Below are 21,675 nucleotides of genomic sequence, written 5' to 3'. Positions count from 1 at the left end.
AGAGAACCAAGAGTTTTTTATTATTTCTCCAAATGAAAGACTTCTAAGCACAGGGACAAACTCAATTTTCATTTTAATTACAGAACTAAATCACCCTATAACAGGAGAAACAGATGAAAAAAGATGCTTTGCAAGGCATTATTTGCAGTCCTGGGAAAAAAGGCTGTTTTCTATTCAAGCTCTGAATACAGTGGTGCGTGTTTAATTTACTTCCATTCTATAGTTTGATGTCCGATGTTATGGAATATACTACTCAGGTGGTACCATTTCAACCATGCTCCATGAATTCTGCGCATGGATATATAATGGTGTAATTCTTGCTGTTAGACTGTTCCTCTTGTTCCAGTTTAAACGGCTATTAAAAGCTATAAATCATTCTACCTAACATGTCAATATTCATCCTCCTCTTCTATTCTATGTGGTCCACAGCCGCTGCAGTAGCAAGTCATAATACAACTGCCTAAATATTCAGTCTCCTGTTCTCTGACTGACCCCTGCTCAAACATTTCAGTGTGTTTTTTCTGCCATCTCTCAGTGTTTTTCAGAGATTTCTCCAGTCCAGGTTTCTCTCAGGGGGACATGATGTGTAGCAGAAGAGTGGGCTGCTCTAACATCCAGCTTCCCAGTCCAAATGAACTGGAACCGATTTACAGTGGGATTAGTGAGGCTGCAGCCACTAGTGCAGAGCGGTGATCTCAGTCCTTCCTCTAAAGCAATAGCAGGATACCTTGAGCACCTGCCCATGCAGTTTACCTCAGAGAACTGGTCTTTTCGTGACTGGTTTTTTATCTCACTTTTTCAGTTATGGCCGTTGACTCATTTTCCTGCTCTTTTCATTCTGTCTGCTCACTGCTATTCTGGCAGTTGCTGTCGTTGTTTCAGTATTAGTTGCTTTAGACATAACATGGTATAATTACAGTCATTAAGAAGAATGACCGGACAATGATATCACTGTAAACCTACTGTTCTTTTTGCAGAACGGTTTTGGGGAGATCAGGGAGAAGACGGCAGTTGTGTTTTAAGTATTCTCTGTCCTTGCAGCAGTGAATTCTATTTTATCCAAGAATTTCAGACACCTGACATCAAACATAAATCTTGAGCTAATTAAATTTCCCGCTTCCAAGCAGAGGAGAGATTCTCTTTTATATCAAAGAGATGAGGCACTTGCATCTATTATACAGTGGGAGACAGTGTGGTATGTCTTCTTGTGAAGGAACCTAACCCACTGCAATTCCATACAGCCCAACATATGGAAAACAATGGCTCTGTAAGGGAACACTAAGGTTTTTGTTTGTCTTTCATTATTATAAAAAAACCTCAGGTACTATCCAAACTATATTTCTTAGTTTATTCTCTACATATAAAGTCCCACTGATTTCTGTGGGAGATTTGGACGTGCAAGGAATGGAGATTTAGCCCTTGTTTGTGATTTGTTGTTTGGTTTGTTTGTTTTTTAATGTGCATGCCTTCTTCCTGCTTATTGAACTGAGTGCTGAAAGTAGTCAAAAATGGGGGTGGGGGGCTGTCTTTTAAATCAGATTGGTTAAAACCATACCTTCTCTGAGCAACCCGTGGAGGTTTCAGTGAATTTTAGTCAATTCGTGGGGGCGAGGGGAGCCAACACCCTGGTAATTTGGACCTGGGATTTAGAATCTGCAAGTTCAAGCTTCTCCTCTGTTATTGTGCCACTTTCCAGTGGGGTGCTGCAGCCCTGAAGGAATTGGGATTTTAGGTTGGTGGGTCTGTAGTCCCATAAGTGTTTTCCCACTGGTAAGCCCCTCTGTCTTCTTTCCCTTCGTCTCCTTATTGCTTGTGCGATCACAGCTCTTGTTAGTGTTACAGGAGATAAAAGCCCAGGGTTTGGAGGCTGTTTCAGGAACTGGATCAGACAGCTGAAGGGGAGAAAACAGATCAGTAAGCTGCTCTGCTTTGGCAAAATAGCTGCATGAAGTTTTACTGCCGCTACTGAGACGGCTGTATTTCAGTGTCTTGGTACAGGTGAGTGGTGGATGCAGAGCCCTACCTTGTTATTCTTGTTATCCTTATGTATTTCATATTTTATTGGATTTATTGTCCTCTTCCCCCTGCCCCATTCCCAGACTTCTTGTTCTCTAGCCTGGAATTGATTATTGTCTCTCCTGCATTTGCTCTACTTTCTAGCAATAATAAAGTCAGGGAGACTGACTTCATAAATCAGTGGATAGGGAACTTTCTTGGGAGTGTGGCAGAGCAGACTCGCATTTGCACTGCAATTAATATTTGGCCATTTGTACAGAAGAGGGATGGTAGCGAGAGACTCTGGTATATACCATAGGCTTGGTGTTTAAGGTGCCTGTTTGACAGACAATGAAAAGGCAAAGCAGTATCTGAACCTGGGGGGGGGGATGTTGGTTTTTTTCCTCCTCACGGAATATCTTAGCCATCAGAGTACTCTCTGAGTGTCCTCTGTCTCGCATTCATTTAGAGACACACACAAAAAATACTTTTGAATGTTTCTCTTTTTGCCCTGACATGATTTTGAAAATTTTCCCATCTCACTTGGAAAAAAATTGGAGCATGGAAAAACAATTTCCTACTCAGCTTTAGAGATTTATAAAAACTTCGAGGGAGAGGAAGCACTGAACTGTCAGAGATCCCAGCCGCCTGATGGAATGAATAACAAAGCCACCCCACACCATCCCTGCAACCAGCTCGGAGGTGAATGTAGTACACTCAAATTGCCTTGTGCTGCTGTTGACTCAGGCATGGATTGGTCTGACCTACATTTTATGAAATCTTTGTGCCTAATGTTTCCAGGGGCTGGCTCTTGGCCTTCAGAGGTGCTTTGCCAATAGGAAACACTAAGCAGCAGGTCTGAGGAGGAACATGGGCGGCATGAATATGGACCGAAGTGCCTAACACACTGTGATGCGGTTTTCCTTTGTACCATGTACTGCGCTCATTCTGCTACTGCTTCTATTGCTGGGTGTGTTATGTTGGCAAACTTTCTCAAGTTTTTAAGATTAGTTGAGGACCAACCAGTCACTTGCTGTGCCAAGCACACTAAAGCTAGAAGCACTCACAACTCCTTATACTGTATTTCATCAGACTTGAGCAGACTTCTTCCCTACCTATTTGCTGTCGTGGGGTAACGTGAACTAAAACAGTGCTTACCTTGTCGTTTTTGCTGTGATGGACCTCGTCAGATGCGTTTCTGCTCTTCTCTAAGAGCAGGGATTTGCTTGGCGGAAAGGAATTCCTTGCCATCGGATGCTGATATGGTCTCACGACTCTGTATATGTGGCCTTGCTAGCTTTCTGTTAGCAGCTCTCCTTCGCCTGGCTGATTCTTTCCCCTTCTCTTTTACCTCCGCTCTCTGTGGCTTTTTGTTATGACTTCCTTGGTTTCTCAGTGAGCTGAAAAGTCTAGGAAATGTAATTTTGTTCTGTGCTTTTTGGAATAAGTACATAGCTAGAGGTTTCTAGGAACTGCTTTTCAAATTTGTTAAAGCCTAATAAAATGGAGTTATTGGAAGGAAGGTTTAAAGTCTCTGGAAGAACTACCTGCGAACAATCAACTGACTGCTACTGATAGGTTGGAGTAGATTAGCAATACAAAGTATTCTACTCCTGTAGAAATACTTGTAAAACTTAGGACATTGAGATCAGTAGAGTTAATATCTATTCTGTATAATGTAAAGATACTCAAAAGAAACATTGGAAAATCTGTAAAGAGCATATGCAGGATTGTGAACTCTGTTGTCTGGTAGAAAGGGTATGTGACCAGAGGCTACATATTCTGATTCTGCCATTGAAATGCTGGATGAATATAAATGAATCACATCACTAAACTCTGCTTCAACTGCTTTATTTGTATAAACTGAATAAGAAGTTTACTATTTTCCGTAACACCTTTGGAGATCTATGACTATGAAAATGCAGGTACTTCTACTTTAAAACAAGGGAAGGAAAACAGATACAGGGTAAGAAGCAGCCCTCTCTAGAGCGAGTTAAAGAAATACAGGAAAACTGTGTGTGTAATAAGAGCTGTTTGAAAGACAAATTTTCCCATGAGAAGTTTGAAAGAAAATCTAAAACTGCAAAAAAAGAATTCAGCTTGCCCTATCAATATTGTATGAAAGGGAATTTCTTTTGTTATGAATATGATATTTAGAAATAAAGTAATAACATTACATTGTCAGGAGGACTTTAAATGCCATTTCTTTTTTGTTGATTTTTCACAGGACATGTTTTTATGTTAAAATGTCAATAATAAAAAAAAAGTTCATTTTGATGTGTTTCAGTTCAGTTCTCTTCAGCTGAAGAACTGAAACAAAATAGTATTTCAAGTTGAAATGTCAAGGTGAAAGGAAAATTTTCACTTAGAAATTTGCCACAGGAAGCCAAAATAATTTTTATGTTGGAATTTACATCTCCCAATAAAAAAAAAAATCGTTTGGTGAGAAGACTTTCCACATGAGCAATTTTCAGCCAGTGCTAGATATAACATTGCTTTTCTTACTTTGAGCTTAACCCTGCTCGCAGTGGAGTCAATGGAAAACTTCTGTTAGGAAGTACCTAGGAATTCAGGTGGCAAGAGAAGTCCTCTGGCTCTCACAGAACACAAGCCAGAACACTACCCACCTGTTGTGTTTACAAAGAGAGAAGCCGAGAGTAAGATATTTTCTTTATTCAGTTGCTTTTTTAAGTTAAAGCTTTTATTAAATTGCTACATGCATGTCATGCTGTTGCCTTTTACTGGAAAATTTTCTGTTTTTACATTCCATCCACAAGCTGCTTCTCTAACTAATGTGATAAAGGGCTTGTGTTTTGGAAGCTGAAGGTGTTAAACGTTGTGTTCAACATTGCATAATGATGTGTTACTCATCTGGTACGGGTAATTCTTCCAGCATAGGTGTGAAGGCTGTCATTTTTTGAGAGATTAGGGACCGACTTGGAAGCTTCAGCCACAGTTTTCCAGTGAAGAAGTGGGCCTGCTGGGATTTGCACGATTCTGAGCCTCTCAAATATTTGAGTAAAACGTAACATATTAGTAATAGTTTGCTTTTATAAGCTGCAGTTCATATGGTCATGACAGGAAGGAGACCTAGCACAGAGCACTTGGGTTTTTTCCTAACACCTCCAAGAACGCATGTAAGCAGCAGTACGGAGCTGCTGTCTCACTAGCAGAGAAGCTTTTCTGGCTGTGAGTTTGGAAGGAAAAGCCACAGAAGGAGAGGGAGGGAGTTATGCTGAGTGAATCATCAGTGCTATATTTTCTTTGACAGCAAAGTGAGTTTAAAGAAGCTCTGCCCTGACCTGAGCCACTTCATGTTTTGGTTTTGTCTTCTCTTAATCTGTGCTGTATCAGTGATACAGGTTAGAGCATGGCCACCCACAAATGTTTTCATGAGCAACACAGAAATGCTGTCTTCTTTCTTTCTTTCACCTTTTTCACACTGCTAGCTAGCCACACTTAGTATGAAGGCTACTGAATTGAAAAAGAGAATATTGCAGTGTCTGATAGCAAAATTTTCTTCTGACATCTGGTGACTAGTGTCCTGAGTGAGTAAAAAGGCAAAGAATGAGATCTCACAAGGAACAGAAACCTGCAAGTCCTGTAATCTCAGGGTTGAACCCACTGCGGTTGCTGATGATTGGAGCAAATGAAGTCATGGTCTGCCACACAGAATCCACCATTGTGTGTCTCCCATCATCAAGAGAGGTACTTTTATGCAGTTTTTGCCACTTTCTTAAGGCTGCTGCTTTCATTTTTGAGAGAAATTTCTTGGCTCTGGTAATTAAATATTTTTTCTTCATGCTTGACATTGTTGTTGCTTCCAAGCTTTCAGCATTAATAGCATGTGTCTATACCATTCAGCAGACACCAGGACGAAAACACTGATCACCACAAAATAAGCTTTGAGATGCCCAAATTGTTTCAAGAGTTAGAGTAGGAAATAATTACGGCAAATGTGTAAAATTTATTCATAAATGTTAACATTATAAAAGCTCTAACTGCAAGGGATCTCTCTCTTTTTAATGTAAATTTGTATTCAGTGCTGGCCAAACGAGACTCATAGATGCAAACAGTATCTGCCCAAAAGCTAATAGCCTAAACTACAAATACAGTAGTTTATTTGGGATTTGTTTGCTTGTCTTCTGTATCTTTTTTTTTTTAAAAAAAAAGTAGGAAAGTAGTGAAAAAAAAGAAAGAGTGCTCATTTGTCTTTTGTAGTATTTATTTGTTATCTGTTTATTTTGTTAGTATTTCTGGTGCTTGCAGCAGGAAAAAAATTCCTTTTATTTCATTTATCTATTCTTTTAAAATAATGTAGTAAGAAGTTTTGGGTAGAAACAAAGTGAAGTCACGGTTGGGTATTACTGCTACAAGATAAGAGATGACAATGGTATCTTTTTAGTGTATCTGTTATCTCTGGTGTCATTAAACCTAATGATGTGCTAAATAATAAAAGCATCCTTATCACATCACAAGGCCTTGAATTGTCTCGAAGTTGCCATGCCTGTGGGTTCCCTTTGGCTTTCGGAAAGGGTTTGGAGTCAGAAGAAGCTACAGTTCAGAGTGCATTTATGCGATCAAAGCTCTTTAGACAGATGGCTGCTAGCACTCCAAAATGATTAAAATATGTTCCAAGCAACATCAGTCTGTGGGCTTGGGGACCCAACCTTTCATTAGTCAATAAAGGGTCTTGAGTTCTTGAAAATGAAATCTTTAAAAGCTAATAAGGCTGCTGGTTTGCTCAGAGCTGTTTCTTTGGATTTGCAGTTGTGGATTGGACTTGGGCCAGTATCTGTCCAATAATATGAGGCTTTAAGAAAAAAAATCTGGTTACAAGAGGCCTCCCAGCAGATCTGCCTGTTAAACAGTGTGGCCAAAATTTTCAGTCTTGGGTACGTAAGTTTAGGCACCTGAGTTTGCACTTAGGGGGCTGGGAAGGGATCTGCAAGTGCCCCTTTGGAAAGCCAGTCGCTCGCTGGAGCATAGTTTAACTATAGGCACCAAAGCTTGATCATTTTGACCTGTTCTATTTTATTTTTAAATCCGTATGGGTTGACCCATGAGCATCTCTAGAATACTTTCAGGGTACCATAACCAAGATCATTAAGCAAGTTTTCCAGAGCTTCTAGAAATCAGTAATATTACTTAGAGCATTCCCGAGTGTTGTCAGTGCTTGCCAAATATGAACGTGCCATAGTACAGCTTGGTGCTGCAGCACAGTTGGGTTTATTCGCTTGTCTGCACCCAGCTTGTGAGAGAGAGCAACTGGGGGCTTGTGCAAATGTGAAGAGTCTGTAACCTCTGCATGTCTATGTGAGAGCAGCAGCAATAAATGTCTGTTTAATAAGATCCAAGCCTTCTGTTTCTTTTTTTTCTTTCTCTGACAGAAGAGAAACTGCTTTCACAATTTGCAAACTTCTGAACTTGGAGTGTTCTTGCTGGTAGACTCTTTCCACACAAGTCTTAAAATCTGAAGATAAGTAAATACTCTCAAAAATGTCTCAAGATTTAGCCCACTCCTGGCTAAAAGAGAATGTATTTTAAAACACATCAGAGTTTTGGGAAACGCCAACAGAAGCAAAGCAAGTCATGGTGATCCCATTAGCTCAATGTGATCCCATTAGCCAAATTGTTCAGCCTGTCTTCTTTCACCTTGGGAACAGCTCTCGCATTCCGTTTGTCAGGACTTGCTGGGGCCCACAATTGAAGTTCTTCCCCCTCCCACACCATAGTTACTCGGAGAATGTCATACTCCATTTCTCTTTCCCATAGTCTCCCTCTGAAGGTTTGCCTGTGCTTCAGCTTGAACAACCAGTGAATTTTACTCGTCATAAACATAGGCAAGATATTACTGTCTTTCGATAAATGTACATCAGATTCTGGGTTCTGATTATTTTGGCGAGCTGATTTTTGTTTTCATTTGTTGTAAAATATCTGGTTTCTATGTCCCAAAGGTTTTTGTCGACCATCTAAACAATCCTGTAATCTACTCTGCTCTTACAAATGACTTCTGAACTGGGTCGCATTCTCCCTAGCTCTAGGCATATAGCTCCAGGCATAGGTTTTTAACCTCTGTCAAATTCCTGTGAACTAATTTTTTTTCTCAGGCAAAACTAAGACCTCATTTTCCCCAGAGTAAGCCACACAAGACAAAGGTCTACACTAAAAACTCAGGATGTAGTGAACATGCCTGTTTCTCTTAGCGTCTCCATTTCTGGAGTTTCTTATGAACAGATACATTTACCTTGGACTCAAGAGTTCTCCCATTGATTTGTGTTCTGAAGTGACCCTGTTACTGTATCTGTATTATTGGTCTGCCTCCTAAAATTTCGGAAGTTGACCTAATGACCTAAATGAGTTGGAACTTCAGGGTAAGGAGATCCACAAAGCCTTCATTAAAGTGTTATCATTTTAAGGCTTGATAGACCATGAAGAACTAGCACTAGGAGAGGAAACTATAAAGAGCGGATTTACAGTGTCTTGGGAGCAGACAGAATTTCTTTCCTTAGGAATTATGTCTCTCTCTATATCGCCTAAGGTACCAGACTTCATATTAATCACTTCTTCTACTCCAGGGAATCACATAAACCCTTTTATTAAACAAGCCAGCATCCTACATAGCCTGTGTCACTTCTTTTGGGGGTCATTTTTCTGAGCTCTGCAGAAGCTCCATTTCCAGCAATGCCACATAACAAGAAAGTGCTGCTGAGTGCTCCGTCCATATACTCAGGTCTGAGGTTTCCAGAGAACCGAGCAGAACTTCAAGAGCGACATGAGTCTGGAGAAGTGGATGATTTTTACACGCTGCTGAAGTGCATGGGGGGCTTCTGCTTTGAATACTCTAATTTGTCATTGTTTTCATCTGGAGTTGCAAGTCCCTGAAACTTGTAAACACCAAGTCCTGAAGGTCTCCGTCTGGGGAGTGGAAATGAAGGGCCTCTTTTGGAATGTTTTTTCTTTGCCCCTCGATTCCCCTAGCTGTAAGATGTGAATAGTGCTACTCATGCATTTTTTGGAAAATACATTGATTTAAGTTTTCGTTATTAGATTCTGTTAAATGTTAAGTGGAGTAAACCTAAATTTATCACAGTAGCTATTGTATTGCAGGAGTCCCTCTGAAATGCAGGTACAGAACTGCCTTTTCCAGACAAACCATACACTGTGAGTGCCCCATTAATACATTTAATGTTTAATGACCAACTGTTTCTCCCACTTCCTCTAAATTACTGTAAAGTTACTATTCCAAGGAGAGAAAGTAGCTTTTTATTCTGGAGAAGACTGTGGCATTCATCGCTTTGAGTGAGAATGTAATCTCAAACAGTTCATAATATTTCCTCTGCTAAAAGGCAGCAAGAATTTGGAAAGCTTTGAAGTAAGGATGAGGCTGCAAGAGAGAAAATAAGTATCTGCTTTCCAGGTAGGTGAGTCCAGTTGTTGTATTAGTTCAGGTTTGGGGGGGGTGGTTTGGTCAAATCAATGAATATGTATGCAACTTTGTTGTAGAAATGTTGCAGAGTTCCTTCTTTCTGTTTGTAACAGTGCAGCTCTTTATGACTGGGGAGAAAAAACTGGTTTCGTGAAGGAGGTGTTGAGCCTGCCAGAGTTGATGGAGGTGAATTTGGATAGCCATTTAGTGTGGGACAGCTAGACAGGAACAGAGAAGAATGTAAAATGAGTAGATTGCTACAGATTTATGCTTGCCAGAACAAAATAGGTAAATTGTTTGTGAGTTTAAAGACCCTGAGTTTGCAGACTTAAGTAAAGACATGCCTTTAAAAATATCCAAGAAGGTGTTGGTATAATGATATTTCTTTTGAACATTATGCTGAAGGAAAGTTACAAGAAAGTCGAACACTTAAAAATTATTTTTACTCAACTAATGCTTCCATAATGGACGTTAATACTGTTGACATTACTCATGGATTGAATGCAAGCAATTTAGACCATAGATAGTATCAAGTGCTAATAGATCAAATGTAATTACTCTTGATGAAATAATTTTACACAGTTTAGCAAAATCGTTTCAATTATCCACTGTAAAAGAAAACATTGAGTAAAAGTGAAAATACTAAGCTTTCTCCTCTAGGGGCATTGTATGCATTTCTGAGTTGTATTTTTTTCTTCATAGCAACCTTTCCTCTATAACAGCTTCCAGTGCAAGTTATTACAATTCTTTTTGCATAAGATAGGTCATGTGAAGTTCAGCTGTAGGTGGGGCCACTGTGGTAGATTGGGGGACAGTCTTAATAGATCCGTTTCAATTAATTAAGTCATGCATTTTTTTATTAACAAAACCTGTATGTCAGGTTTAGCCAGCTGGGAACCATTCTTATGGTTGTTATCTTTGTCAGAAGGAATATTGTGAAAATAAGGAATTACTGTACATGCTTTAACTCCTGATTAAACAGAGGAATGACATCCGCTCACCCAGTGTCCATGAAAAAAATAACTTAGGGGCATATCATAGGCTTGATTCATAGGTTCTGATCTTATATATCTCATTAAGGTAAAAACTCTGTACATCGCATTCAAAATTCACCCTGAAAGATTTGTGTCATACCTATCCCATGGTCATTGAGGTAAACAAGGTTAAGGTCAAAATCTGAAATATCTAGATTATTTATTGTTTCTTTTTACTCTTGAAGGAACTTTTTCTTCTTGCCCCTCGTTCTGGATTTATAAAGCACTGTTTTCTTGCATTCTTTCTCCTCTGGTGTTCCATTCCCAGAGATCAGGAGGAAGCAGTAAGATTTCCAGCAAGTATTTAGTTGTACTAGACACCCAAAGCAGTGTAAGCACCTACTGATGGCTGCAGCCTTTAGCTTCTTGATAAAAATAAATTCAAGGCATTCTTTACTAGGCTTTCTCCTGGTCCTTAGCGGGAAATACGCTAATGACTTCCACTATCATTAAAGAAGATTGAACTGGGAGGAGCTTTCACCAGAGAGGAAGGAGAAGTGCTGTGAATTTGTCCCTCACCCAAAGGAGTGGGAAGAAGGATGGGTAACAAGGTTCATATTTTCCGATTTGTTTTTCTTTTGCTTCTGAGCTATGCAGGGTGTTAATGTTATCCAGGCTCATCTAACATCACATTCTGTTTGTTTCAATCATATTCTGTAAAAGGGAATAATACAGAGGCTAGACTTCCATCCCAAGGTGTTTGGTGGAGATACAGAAATACTTATTCTTCTATTTAGCTCTTCTTCCCTACTGTCTTTACCCAGAGAGTCATATATTATTATACTTCTACAGTTGTGACAGTAAAATGAGGACTATTGCGATGTAGGAATTTAGTTCTTCCTCTTAAGCAACGTTACTGCACCTATCAGAGGAGAGTATAATATCGGTTGAATGTGTATAAGCGCAGTAGGCAGAATTAATACTAATAATTATCTTGTCCTGTTCAAAAAATAAATAGGGAATTGAACAGTGTTGAAGTCAGTGTTGGCTAGATTTCACAAGAGCTTTCATACCCATTCAGTTTCCTTGTCAAGTCCTGAGAAAATAATTAATCCTTTGGTTCAGTGCAACCAATACATTTCCTGCTACAGTATTTCACTTTTACCTGCTGGTTATGGAGAAATGATATGCTGGTAAAAAGAAAAAGCTGAGTTTTTTTCTTGTGAACTCCTGCTTCATGAAGTTAAAACTATTATTTTCCTCTTCACTCAAGCTAAATTAAAGTGCACAACAATATTATTCTTTTACAGATTTGATTTCAGTAGCCAATGGTCAAAACTCAAAGAAGAGAGAGGTGAGGGAAGCTGATTTAAAAGCTTTGGGATACAGAAATCAATTCAGCATCAGTTTTCAGCCACTTTCCAACCCCTACACTTTAGAGCTCTCTCTTCACTGATTTTTCTCCAGCAGCCACTGGTCTAATCTCTCACTTCTCGAGAGGTATGCGAGTTGTGCGATTCAGCTTCCAGTCGGTGAGCCGTATCCAGCTGACAACCCCTTTTGGCTGGGAGGAAGCCAAGAACATCTTCTCAGGTAACAAGGATCTTGGGCTCACAGCAGCTCGACAAAGCACTGCTATCGCTGCCTGCACCCCATGGTGGCAATGGTGGCTGAACCTGCAATGGGGAGGCAGAAACTGCCTCCTTGTGAGAAATTGTTGTATTTTTTCCATTAAGGTCCCAAACCTGGATCTATCTTCTGAGGTTAACCAGACTGATGTGCATTGCCAACACACGCATACTGTTAATTAGCTCCTTTGTATCTTCCCATGAATAGTAATTTGCACTGAGACCTGAACCAAGATCAAGGCCTCAGGTTTCCAGCTGCGGCACACGTAGGTAATAAAAAGCGATCCTGGGCCCTCAAAGCTTAGAATTTAAGGAACACAAAAAGCAAGGGAAAGGCACTTCACTCCCAGTTTCAGCATGGCAGGCTGAAGTTTGCATGTTGTGACTTGCTCAGTACCACACAGAAGATGTGAAATAGAAGAGGGAATTCAAGACAGAGGTCTGATCCCCAATCCACTAAATCATTCCCCCAGCATGTGTCCTTGTTTCACGTTAAGGAGAATGGCCCAGACAAGTCTGCCCGGTTGCTTCAGTAAGCATTGGTACAATAGGGAAGCAGACTTCCCCTATATTAAATTTCCCAGGCATTCCTTTTATCATTTAAGCCATCATTTTAACTGCCTTGTTTCATAGCGCTTAACTGTCCAAGAAGCTGTATGATTTATATGAATAAGGGTTTGGCAGCAGCAGCAGCTAGGTAAGACATGGCTTACTGAGTAGCGACACGTTGCTGTTGTGTCATTTACGTGTCTTTCAGAAGGTGACTTGCTAAGTGTATATCTGCATAGCAATCCCCAAACCAACTGCATTTTGTATGGGAGAAGCCATGACAGCTTTAAAGTAGACATTACAGGCATCTGTACCAGTCTGGAGGAAGGTTTTCAGACTGCAGCACATGCAGTCCTCCTAGTGACTCACCTGCCATTTCAGTGGCACGTGGTGCTGTGCACAGTACCAAGAAAGCGGGGAAGCCATGCGCTACGCGCAGTCACCTGGAGTTCATCGGTGTACCTCACTTCTTGGCACATTGGTGACCACAGCTGGGCATGTGCTGGAGCACAGGACACCTTGTTTGCCTTTGGTCAGAGTTGCTTAACATTTTTCAGTAACACCTTTGAGAAAAATCAGACAAAACTGTTCAAATACTCTCTGTTTTATTTGCCTGGGGCAGGGGGAAAGTATCCTCAAGTTAAAAAACATGGTATATTTTAATTTTTTTTTAAAGTCATTTGAAGATTTTTAACCAGCTGAATCATTCAGCAAGAAAGGAATGACAAGAGGGCAGAGTCCCATGTGAATCCCTTCCCAGGTTAGTCACCCTGAGGGTTTCTAGCTTTAATGCTACTCAGCTCATCCATGAGATCATCCCTCTCTCAAATTCCATATGTATTTGGTTATTCCGTCTTTGAAACACATTTCCATTCTTTGTATTTCTTTTAATTGCCTTCTCCTGGAGAGACTCTTCTCTTCCATCTACTCAGCTGGATGTTCCTGGCCATGCTGGAAGGCAGGGCTGGCTTCCAGCCCTGGGTCCAAGACAGCTTCGTCTCTTGCTTTTCTGGTTCAGTGGGGGAGTTAAGCCAAGCAATCACAATAGCAAATCAGGACAGCCATAAAATTCACGATCATGTCTGATTTATAAAGATAACATTGTATGAAGTACAAGATATTTTCTGAGGTTATTAGTAACAGGCTTTCTTCAGCCAGTCATTCCTGAATGGTGCCATGCGCTTTACTGCTTGATTGATTTATATGCCTTTATGATTTTAATTAATACTGTTTTCATCAGAGCCATTCACTAGTGATTTGAGAACTCCAGGCTGTTCAGTTTATCTATGCCAGTGTTTAGGAATTATTCCTGTGATCTTTATTTTTGAAATCTATTGAATGGCATCAAGAGCACTAAAGGGGCCATTTAAACACTGGGGAAAAAAAAATAGTGCTTATACTTCTGGGAAAACATTTATGGTGATTCACATTTTGGACACTGAAACACTATCAGTGTTTTATTCCCAGATTATTTTCCAAGAAAAAGCTTGGATCCACTGCTGAATCAGTTTCTTCAAAATACTTAGGCTCATACTGAAGTTGGATCATGCAGAGAAGGCTGGAATACTGTGCTGGGGGAGGAGGTCAGGAGACTCCTCCATCCTGTGACATTAGCACAGAGGCATGGCATAAGCCTATCTAAGTCTCTAAGGAGACGTTCAGATCCTACCTGGCTGTAGCAGAGGGGTACACACACTAGATGTTAAAGGATCAGGATAAAAGTGTTTCTCTGTTTAGTGATCTAGATAAGCTGCTTTGCACAGAAAAACAGAAAATGGAAAAATGCTTAACAAAACTCATTAGCTGAGAATATACCCGCTTGAAGATGGGAATATTCACTGTATGGGAAAAAAAAAGTCCCTGGATCTTAGTATAACTATTTTAGAGTTGGTTGTTTCCGTGGTGGAAAGAGGCTAAAAATCCTATGCCATCTTGATGTGACTGAGAGCTAAGAATTTTACAGAAACTGAAGCCTTGTAAGAAAATCTCAAATGTGCACTTGTATAACAGGTTTTGAGCGAGTCTGGCTCAGTATTTACTACTACAGTATAAAGGGCTGGGTTCCTTGATGTATATTTCTAGTTGGCATTTTATCAAGGAAATAAACCTTGATTTTTCTTTATTTTGTGACATGTGGATTGAAACTACATTTTCTCTGTCCAAAGCCTTGATTTAAAAGCATTAGATCATTAAATTAAGTGCTTTTGCATAAGACTAAAATTGTAACCGAACAAATTATTTATGCAGAGAGAAGCAAGATAAAGTTTCTTTCAAGAGTTCTTTAACATATCAGATTGATAAGAGTCAAAACACCTTTACTGCCATTAAATATTTACCAAGACTTGGCTTTTGGAAGAGGGGCAGTTCAGTGCAGTGTGTTTGGCTCCATGCAATGCTATTGATTAGCTATCAGAAGGACATAGTTAATGGGTAACTGGAGGTATTACAGAGTGCTCCAGATTCTTGTCAAGTCTTTTCTCTGAAGATGACCTAAAATAAAGTCAGTTACAACTGGCGTTCACCCTGCGACAGATTGCACAAGCTCACCTACGGTATGAACAAAAGGTTCACAAGAATCAGTTGACCAGGGCTTAGGCAATCCTTTCTAGTAGTTGTTGTCATCGCTGCTGGACTTTAGAACTGCACATGTTTACATTTAATTAGAAAGAACACACAGTTTACATCGCACAGTAGCTATCAGTATTGAATCAGAATTGATTTCCGCTCTCTTTCTCAAATGACTGTTTCCTTCAGACTAATTAAAAAAAGGCACATAACAAAATGACTCATATAAATTTTAAAGCAAAGTAAACACTATTCCCTGGAGACAAAAATAAAAGTCAACAGCACATAGTCATTACATTGAGCTTGTTTTCAGGTGATTCTGATGCCTGCATTATGATATATATCAGTACTATCAGATTTATTTTATATAGATGCATATATGGATGTATATATGAAGTACCCCTTGCACTGAGCGGACACTTCACTGACTGTTTCAGTTTTCAGGCTCAGGATTCTTATTTGTTTCATCTGAATTGTTGCAGTTTATCTAATACAAGAGGTGATTCACTAGTATTACTATTTTTTGCAGAAGGATTTTGTTCATTTCAGATAAAATTGTTTGTGTGTAGGCCACTCACGTAAAATAGAAGTCAGAAGCCATTATCCTTACCAATGAGAAGCTGCAAAGAAAACTAAAGGCACAAACCAAATTAGCCTTAACTTCCTGCATAATTTCCAACAAAGAAATCTCTGTTAGGTTTTGTTAGTTATGCAGGCAAATCTAAATTCAAACTATGGTGACAGGAGACATCATTTAAGGCTCGTGGCAGAAGTGCCTGACCCTTGAATGTGTGCATTCTTTGTCATCAGGAAAGATTTCCGTGGTTGGCACTTTGGAAAGTAAAGGTTCAAGCCCACGATTTGCTGTGTGCTGTCAGGTCCATGGGAGCTGAAGGGATTGCAGTCCAGACCAGGTTGGTAGGTAGATGTGTGGAGCTGCAGGAGCTGATCCTGAAACACCTGCTCAGAAGGCCTGATGTTCATTTATGCCACAGTACCCTGGTTTCCATGTAAGAAACTGTGTTCAGAATGAAGCTCTTGGCAAGGATCATCAAAAAAAGGAAAAAGGTAATACATACTGCATCTATTTTCTACCTGGTTTAGTTGGTATAGCAGTGGCTCTACTGTTTTAGCATACAACCAGAGTTACTGCTTTCTTAATTAAGTAAGTCTAGCTTTGAGGAAAAAGGTGCACTGTTCTTAAAACTGATGTTGTCAAAAACATACTCAAAGTATAAAAAGTAAACCGCTATGACCTTTAGGACAAGATCCTCCGTCTCTTTTCCACCAAGTTTGTGTTTCTGCAAATCCCTGACATAGGCAATTTCCCTGCTGGCCAGAAGCCAGAGTCGCTGGCTCTACACCACCCACGTACACACCCCTTCAGTGATCCATGTCAACCGAGTGGCCTCCAGCAGCCAGCAGAGAGGCGCAGGGGCTGCCAGTTCAGCCCGGGGACTGGGGAGGTGAAAATACCTCTGGTCTTTGAGCCAGCTGTGCCCCTCCTCCCTGCTTGCTGCCCACAGCTGAGCCAGGATCTGCTCTGCCCCAGCCGCGATGCTCCCACTTCCCAGGGAAAGTGGCTGGGGTTTTGTGATACATGGTAAAACGTGGAGTTGCTGGCACCATCTTAAACATCCTTTATATTCAAATACTTAGGTCACTCTTGATGACTTGATGCCAGTTCTGTCTTCGATTAATAGATAAGGTTCCCTCTGTATTTGCAGTGTTACCTAAACAATCTATTACTGTAGGGAATAACTACAGTATTACAAATACTAAGTTAAAGTTATTTTGTTAACTAAAGCCATTGGCAAATATTTAAGAATGGCCAAAGCATATGAATTGGCAATAAAGAACAGATATAAGATAGCAAAATACTTTCTTGTAACTTCTAGTATGATAAAGTAAACACCATACAAAATAAACTTATTTTTAAAATTTCAGAATAATTTTACTTAGTTAGAAGCAAGCCTTCAGGGCTGGATAGTTGCACTCTGTGAATGCTTAGGCTAGAACATGCTAATACAGCCAATTCCCTGTCAAACCATGACAGAAACGTTTTACGGCGAGCTTGGTTCTAGGAATAACATGTAGTCTAGTAAACCTGTGAAGAGTATCCACAATAGTTGCTGTTGTATTGAAAACACAGTCCCCTAATTCATGGAAGAAATTTGAGAGCCTGTGAATCTGTGTCTTGCAATTAACACAGGTACATTGGGGAACCGTGAAGATGTGTAATTAATGTTAACATGTATCAAGTAATATTCAGGATTAAAGTGTAAAATCTACAGTAGTCTCTTCTGTAAACTCAGATGCGCTATATGTGAGAGTTGATGTGTGAAAAAAGGTAATGCTAAGTTATCATCTTCCAGACTCTAATTAATCAATTAGAGATAACAGAGCCCCCAGCTCTAGGTGCATCATGTGCTCAGGAAATTCAGGTGCATTTCTTGGTTACAAGCTGTTAACTGTGGGTCTGTGGATCTAGCTGAAGAGGATAGTACCACAGCTGCAAAAATCTCAAAAACATGTCCTTCTACTCATCAGTATCACGTATGTTTTGCTCTGTTTCAACCAAACATTATTAATCCAGAAACAATTTTTGTGGGGGTCCTGGACCATTTGATGGTGTGGTGAATGAGAGGAATGATAGGTGGTGCTGGATGTCGTGTGTGTATCGCTGTCACATGAGGCTGTGTTATTTGAGCAATTTGCCCAGTGGCTCCATGAAGTGAACTGGAGACATTTGATTACTGTGCAACTCCCCAAATAAAGGGTTTGTAATGGAAGTATGGTTTCCAATTATTTCTTGTTGAGAGCATGTCTCGGCAGTCCTTCAACTTCAAGAAAGGCTCAGATGATTAAGTCATATGCTCCATGTCCTTACTACCTCTCCCAGTCTAGTCACAGGGGAATGGTGTGGGTACTGCCGTGGTCCTGAAGAGTGAAAGTGAGGCCCAAAAGAAAATGTTTGCTGCTTGGCCTCATCAGAAGACTGTCTGGGTTTAGTTTTGTCCTAAACTCAGACTGTGCTGCATCTAACTTAGCTCTTTCAACAGTGATGGGTGTCTTTTCAGTAGTGAAGCTCAGAGCACCTTGCAAAGGTAGTGTGATTGCTCTTTTTTAAAGATGAGGAGACTGAAGCCTAAGTAAGAAAAATGTGTTTGCTAGTGTCCTTTAATTTGTATTTGTTGAAAAATGGAAGTTCTAAGATGAATGATAGTCAGTTCAAGTTTTCACTGTAGATAATGAACCTGTGCTTGAATCATCTCATGTCCAGACCATTTGGACCCTTGTACAGGTCGCAGGTTTCTCTAGATTGTTTCAGGAGAGAAGGCTGAAACTCAGCCTACTGCTGGCTGTGGATTGAACGGTATGGACATGCATGATCAGCGCTAATCTGTCAACATGTTATCCTGTAAAATCCTGAGGTTATATCACCAGCCACCACAGAAAAGAAAATTAGTGATGGGCTCTGTTCAGCAAGTGCTTATCATTGGGTTTGGTGAGAGAATATAAAATAAAGAGGGTGCCTGAGCTCATCCTAGACTAAGAATGCGTGGGTACACCACACACGAGAGAGCGACACTCTGTGATGGACTGTGACAGTGCAAAGAACATACTCTGTGTTATGCACAACATGCACTACTGCTATAACATGGTCTGCGGCCTCTGTGCCACGGAGTCTAACACAGCCGCTGCCTTCAGTTAAATTAGTGAGAGATGTTTGGGTGGTTGTACTGAAGAGAAAACGCAGTCCTCTTAACTCATGTAATTGTAGACAAAGGAAGGCTAGTAAAATATTTGTCTATGGTAGGGCAATGCCATCTAGTTACCAGTCTACCAGCTGTCAGCCTCCTGACTCACATGTAGTGCAAACTTGACCATTTTATATCCTCCACTTTACAGCAAAATGTCAAAGTCCTTCTAGGTCTTATGGGCTTTTTTTTAATACCGTCTTATTGCAGTGTTTCCTAAGAGCACCTTTGAGGTAGTGTTTTCAAGGTATCAGTGCTGCCTGGCACTTGACTGCACTCAGCAGTATGAAGGGACCCTCTTCAAAGCCATCCTGAGTGCAGGCTGAGGTCTGAGAGGTCTCCAGAACTTGAGTGTGAGAAACATTTGCGGTGAAAACCAAGGTCAGACCTACATGCCTTTGGGAACACTAGATATGTTTATCACTGGGGTGGGGGAGGAGGGAGGGGAGGGACGGATAGGGAATGTTTGATTTTGCTGGGGTTTTTTTTCTTCCTTTAAGTGGAAGGTTTCTCTATGTTGTTCAGTAATTGCTTCACGTGGAAAATCATTTCCCACCTTGCAGCAAAAGTATGCCTCGCAAGGAGAGAAGTGTTATAAGAGTAGCACTTCATACAGTTGATTTTCAGCCAAAGTCAAGTCCCTCTGGGAGCAGTTACAACTGGTGAAATTTTCTAGCAGGCTTGAAGCTACTCTGACTTTGGGGCCTGAGGAAACCTCTTGCTATCTGCAGGAGCTGCATAAGTGACATCATCACATGTCACTTTTTCGTCATAACAGTTGAGGTCGGCCTTTGAAGCTCTCAGATCCAAGCTGGAGCAAGAAAGGGGCCGTGCTGCTGTAGTAAAGCAAAAAACTTACTATAAAGTACATGTGAATTACTTAAATCAAGGAACGGTTTGAATGCTTCTGTGACCCGTTCTTCAGGCCTAGAACTCCCATGTATTTTTGATTTATAGCATCAATATTCTTTGAAGAAATAATCTTCATGACATTAATGAAGGAATTTCAAATTAATAAGTATTAAAAGGGACTAAATACAAGTATTTTAGCAAAGCACATATTGATGGAAATCTGGCAATTGCATGCTTTTGGAAAACAAAGTTTAAAATATCTATCAACCACAGTTCCTTTATCTGGAGGAATCACCCTAGCTACAAAATATACACGTCAGAATCTATTGATCACTCAGATGCAATCGTTATGAGTTAAAACGTGTAATAGTGTATTGCATGCTGTATTGTTCATGGCCAGTCTTTGAGAAGGAGCCCAGTTGTAGCCACACAGGGCCAGTATTTTAGAATCTAAATAGATGACTATATTTTTCATATGTTCTGGAAAAAAAAACTCTCAGCTGGTGTGAGCAAGTTTGAATATTTAGGCTCTTCTCTTTTTTTTTTTTAATCAGAGATCCATACATTCACTGAACAGTTTAGCTTCTTATCTGTCTTTTTTTTCTTTTAATCTTCTGCCAGGTGTTTAAGAAGCAGGCAGCAGTGGTATTTCAGTAACCTCCTTTCAGCATTATTTGCATACCTTTGTATTTTTCCATGGTGATCAATGCTCGACCACAGTGAAACTTCAGTCAGTATATTTTATGTGCAACTGTTAAAGTAATTTTATTTTTAATGAGTCTGTTCTAGGGATTTTAATGTCCCTTTATAAATATTTATATTTTCAATATGTCTTCATTTAATTGAAAACGTTCTTCACATTATTTTCAGACAACTGCAGGTAGCAGACGTAATGACATATCAACACTCTGACCTTTTAGCTTCTGGATTTCTATTAGTTCATCCACATTTTGCTTGTTCATGTATATTATATTTTAGTTTGTATATGATTTTCCTCTATGGGCTGTCAGAACTAAGGGTGTTTTCCATACAAACACCTTAATAAACTGGAAAAGAAGAAAATATGCTATTGCATACTAGCAGCTGTGATGCAGACTCTCTTGAGTATTGTAAGCAGTGTGCACTGCTACTAGAAATCCACACTGAAATAATGTTTGATATTTGCATGGTCATCAGTCAGAGGGATGGTCTCGAGTCATATTCATCAATACAACAACAGCCTCTGATATTCATGAAGTCGTTTTGAAATTACTTCAATTATTTATCTAAGAACACAGCTCATTATGGTATACTGTTGCCATCACTTTTCTTATAAATGTCTTCCATGAATTTCTTATACTACCAGTGTCATTTTCCATTGGTGTAAAATTCACCAATGAATTATGGCTATCAAGAGATGAGAAGCAATCGTTGCTAATTCCACGGAGAGCTTACTGGTGCAGGCTCCTCCTCACGGAATCAGCTATTAATGTGATTTCTACCATTGCACCTTAATAACTCCAGCAGCTGGCTACCTACTGATTCCTTGGGAAATAATTCCACAGTAAACAGGCTTCATTGAGAATTTTTTACCTGATGGACCATCTTCTTCTTTATTCTCCTTTTTGCAATTTCTTCTCATTATTTATAAGTAACCTGTCTGTCTAATATCCTTCTTTTTGCTTATTATCCATAGCTATTGTTAGCTGATCCAGGCATATTTATTTCTTTTAGCTTCATGAATCTATTGACTTAAGACCCCATTCAATTTCATTTTTAATTTCTGATCTCCCTTTGATTTGTCCAGAACTTTCTGGCACACAAATACAAAGCATGTAGTATTGTATTCTGGTTTGTACAATGAAAGAGTATTATTTTTGTGCTCTATGATTTGGTATCTCTGTGAATATACCTCAAAATCATGTATAAAACTGAATGAGTTG

The 21,675-nt window shown here is 39.8% G+C and overlaps 1 protein-coding gene across 1 annotated transcript in view; it reads left to right on the top strand.

Annotated features, from left to right (window-relative positions):
• Nucleotides 1-21,675, top strand: part of MIPOL1 (mirror-image polydactyly 1) — a 195,020-nt gene that overhangs the window by 152,181 nt on the left and 21,164 nt on the right. The gene's annotated exons all lie outside the window — the stretch shown is intronic.

Source organism: Platalea leucorodia (genome assembly GCF_965183815.1).
Source record: "Platalea leucorodia genome assembly, chromosome: 7".
NCBI lineage: Eukaryota > Metazoa > Chordata > Aves > Pelecaniformes > Threskiornithidae > Platalea > Platalea leucorodia.
Note: the sequence above shows the minus strand (reverse complement) of the source record. Positions and strands in the feature narration are given on the sequence as shown.